The 4,450-nt window shown below is 43.3% G+C and overlaps 1 long non-coding RNA gene across 1 annotated transcript; it reads right to left on the bottom strand.

The window, feature by feature from the left end:
• Window positions 1-1,454: 1,454 nt before the first annotated feature.
• On the bottom strand, window positions 1,455-3,001 carry LOC123377076. Its single transcript, XR_006582071.1, has 4 exons — window positions 2,903-3,001; window positions 2,696-2,823; window positions 1,719-1,793; window positions 1,455-1,570 (listed from the first exon to the last, which is right to left on the bottom strand). It is a non-coding gene; the product is annotated as an uncharacterized LOC123377076 (long non-coding RNA).
• Between the last annotated feature and the right edge of the window lie 1,449 nt (window positions 3,002-4,450).

The raw sequence follows: 4,450 nt of genomic DNA, 5'->3' as shown, positions 1-4,450 counted from the left end.
ACAGGTGACTAAAGATCAGCAAAGGTTTTCAGCCAGAACTTTTTTGGGTCAAAAATGCAGATTCAAGTTTGTGAATTCATGTCAAATTTGCTGAACTGTTTCAGTTGGGAGGTGTGTGTGTGGGGGGGAGAATTAAACAAAAAATCAAAATGTTTCATTTCAGCATTTTCAAAACAACTTTCCATTTAGAATTTTACTTCAAATTTATTTAAATTTTAAAAAATTGAAAGAGAAGATAAATGTTTTGTTTTGAGCTTAACAAAATGTTTTGTTTGACCAAATTTTTTTGTTTAATTTTTTTTTGTTTACTAAAAAAAAAAACCAAAACAACCTTGTAAAATTTTCATTTTGGGTTGACATGAAACTATTTTTTCATGGGAGTCCAGCTGAACCTCCTGCCCCAATGGAATTACTTTCTCTAGAAAATGATATACCATTTATAGACCCCAAGGTTATGATATCTGGAAACAGAAGAGCATCCTGCATGACCATATACACCTCCATCATCCAACTCAAACTGCCTGTCCAAATATAACACTGTTCTTAAATTTTGCAAAAATGTATGCAAAGCTCAAAGCAACCTGGGTTGGTTACTCGGGGTAGCAAGTGAGGAGAGGCTATGGGGTGGGAGTTTTAGCCAGGCTTCCTTCTTGTAGCCCCTTCCTACCCACTTATTCCCAATGAAGAGTACTGGGCAAGTCTCCAATCCTCTCCACACTGTAGCCAAAGTTACAGTCTGAACAGAGATGAACCAGATTTTTATTCTTCCTTACTCCCTTGTGTGGCCAGATAAGGGCTAGTCTGCATGGGGAATTACGCCAGTATAGCTATTCCCGATAAAGAGCAACTACACATGGAGTTATTGTGAAATAAGTGTCTTACTCCTTTAAACAGGAAGAGTTAACCGTCTCCCTTGAAATTAACATCCTACTGTAATTTGCATTAGTTTTCATGTGTAGACACTCTGGCCTGACACACTCTAGCCCTAGGAGATTCTGAATGGAAATAGAAAATATTGAAACAAAAAATACAGAATGCCTCTCTTTGTTACTACAGAGGGCTAAACTACACACCCAGGGCATCTGTTTGTGACATCTCAGTGCTAGTCAATGCAATTGATTCCACTTCACTTCATCATGCTGGTATTGCATCATAGCTACCCTAGATTTAAGGCAGCTGCAGTTCAGCAGAACATCATGACTCCTAGATGGCAGGGACAGATGGGTCTAGCAGTTATTGCTGAGGACCCGAAGGGAATTGAAATATTTAAATTCTGTACTGCAACTTTCCACTGACTCACTGCATGACCTTGAGAAGGATAGTTATATATCTGTTTTGGTTAATGGTCATTTAAATCAGAAAATTCCACAGCATAACTATTACCCCATATTAGTCTATTATCTCACAATGAAACTGGAACATTTCCACATGCTGTATTGTAACTTGACACTAACTTTTGTCTGGTCCTCGTGTCCTTAGTACTCTAAGGCTGACGTGATTCTAAGGCAAAGGTTCTCAGTTTGTAATTCATCTTCTGGTTTCGTGCCCAGAACTAGAGCATACATGCTAGCTGCAAAACATAAGAGTCATGGTCATACATTACCTTCAGTTGCATTGCTTAAAACAAATTTAATGAGACTGTTTTCAGCTATAACTTAGGTAAACAATCTAGGAGCCAAAACAGACTTGGTGAATTATTAGTCCAATTGAGGACTCACTCAGTTTCTCTTCTCACACAATTCACTCTTCAGCACTCCGAGATCTGGACCATTTGTCTCCTGGAAGTGGCAGTTCTGGCAATACAATGTGATACACAATTAGTACCAGAAACTACATGGTGTTATGCATATAAATCACTCGGATTTGTAATAAGCCAGCCACTGCAACAGCCAGTTTTTGCTTTACAAGTGACAACTCCCTTTGGTCATTCAAATATCATGTCTGTAAGTCAGAGACCTATCCTGAGGGTAAGCCAAACAAAAGATAAAGCAACTTCTGTGTGCTCCAGTTCCACACAAAGCCTTTTTGTTCTGTGTTTACTTCTGATCTTCCTAGTTCCACAGGTTAAGAATTATAAATACCTCAGCTTTTTTGTAGCTCATAGTTTGTGTTGTCTAGAATGTGGTCACTTTGTTCATTCAACTGGCTTCTACTCCTGCATGTATGACCAAGCTTAGTGCTTACTCCGTAAGCAGTCTCATTGAAGTCATATGGCACAATTCATGGTAATAGATACTATCCCCGCCGGAAGTATTTGTGGGATCAACTCCTTGTTATCAGATCCTCACTTGCTGTTACTTATTGTAATTTTCATAGGTCAGTGTAATTAGTCTCCAAACTAGGGTGACCAGATATCCCAATTTTATAGGGACAGTCCAGATTTATGGGTCTTTTTCTTATATAAGCTCCTATTATCCCCCACCCCCTGTCCCGATTTTTCACATTTGCTGTCTGGTCACCCTACTCTAAACTGTCTCTAATTTAACACTAGCCAACGTGTTCTAGGCTAGACTTCTGGACAGACACTATGGCCTGCAGTCTTAGGTTGTCCCAAGCTGTGCTCTGAGCAGAATCTGAGTGGAAGGGAGCAGAGATTATGGCTTTGTCTACACTAAAGGGAAAAGTCAAACTATGCTATGCAATTTGAGTTACGTGAATAGCATAACTGAAATCAACGTAGCTTAGATCAACTCACTGCAGGGTCCACACTACTTGACGTCGACAGGAGACACTCCCCTTATTCTTCTCGATCAGATGGAGTACAGGAGTCAACGGGAGAGCAATTGGCGGTCGACTTAGCAGGTCTTCACCAGAGTGCCACTGCTATAAAATATTTTGCTTATGTTAGGTTTGAACCAGTTGGATTGATTGGGAAAGCACAAAGGTGATTGTCTATACTTACAGGAAGATTGACGCTGCGGCAATCGATGCTTGTTGGAGAACCAGTGTTGACAAGGCCAATTCAGTCAGGGTGAAGGTGGTCCACTCCCAATAATTGATAAGGAGATGTCAATACCAAGAGAGGGAAAATTGCATTTGTAGTGAGCCAGCCACTCCCAGTCCCTAATCGAGCCCAAATTAATGGTGTTAAGTTCACTACAAAACTTTTTGTTTGTTCACTACAAATGACAGACTTTAGAGTGCTTCCGCAGACATGCACAGGCTGAAATTGTGAACAAACAGCATCACTTGCCCCATAACCTCAGCCATACAGAACGCAATGCCCTCCAGAGCCTCAGGGCTTGGCTACACTGGAGAGTTGCAGCGCTGGTGGTGGCTTTACAGCGCTGCAACTCACTCACCGTCCACACTTGCAAGGCACATACAGCACTGTATCTCCCTGGCTACAGCGCTGGCTGTACTTCACCTCTGCCTGGGGAATAACAACTGCAGGGCTGGTGCTGCAGCACTGGAGTGCCAGCGTAAACAGTGATTAATCTTACTATGCTGTAACTGACCTCCGGAATTTTCCCATAATGCTTTTAACTAAAGAACTCTCTTTGTTTTGTTATGATGCCTCTCTTTGTTTTGTTGTGAACTCGGGGCTCCCGGAGCTGCTTATCCAAAAAAACAAACACAGCTACTGTTTGCTGTGAATGAGGCAGGCAGGGGGATGAATGTCCACAGCTAGTGTTTGCTTGAGGAGAGAAACTGCATGGGGGGGGGGGGAAAGGGAGTCCGTCAGAGCAGCTGCTTATCTGGTCTGAAGGCTATTTGCATTTAAGAGAGAATGAGGGGTCGGGGAAGTGGTCAGAACTTGCAAGGCAGGGAGCTGACAATGTCAGCTCCAAAAATCCACACTCTCTCTCTCTCCCCCACGCTCCCTGTCACACTCCACCCCACCCCCTCTTTTGAAAAGCATGTTGCAGCCACTTGAACGCTGGGATAGCTGCCCATAATGCACCACTCCCAACACCGCTGCAAATGCTGCAAATGTGGCCACACTGCAGCGCTGGTAGCTGTCAGTGTGGCCACACTCCAGCGCTTTCCCTACACAGCTGTACGAAGACAGCTTTAACTCCCAGCGCTGCACAGCTGCAAGTGTAGCCAAACCCTCAGAAACAACTCTGACATTATAATCAAAGGGGTTGACAAAGGAGCTGCTGTAGTCATAATGAACAGGTCAGATTATGAACAGGAGGCTGCCAGGCAACTCTCCAACACCACATTCTACAGGCCACTATCCTCTGATCCCACTGAGGAATACCAAAAGAAACTACACCATCTGCTCAAGCAACTCTCGGCTACAGCACGGGAACAAATCTACATGGACACACCCCCAGAGCCCCGACCAGGGGTATTCTATCTGCTATCCAAGATCCATAAACCTGGAAATCCTGGACACCCCATCATCTCAGGCATGGGCACTTTTACAGCAGGATTATCTGGCTATTTGGACTCTCTCCTCAGACCCTACACTCCCAGCTATCTTCGAGACACCACCGACTTC

The sequence above is a fragment of the Mauremys mutica genome, chromosome 9 (genome assembly GCF_020497125.1).
Source record: "Mauremys mutica isolate MM-2020 ecotype Southern chromosome 9, ASM2049712v1, whole genome shotgun sequence".
In the NCBI taxonomy this organism is placed as follows: domain Eukaryota; kingdom Metazoa; phylum Chordata; order Testudines; family Geoemydidae; genus Mauremys; species Mauremys mutica.
The sequence above is the reverse complement of the archived record's forward strand: the minus strand, read 5'-3'. Positions and strand labels throughout refer to the sequence as shown.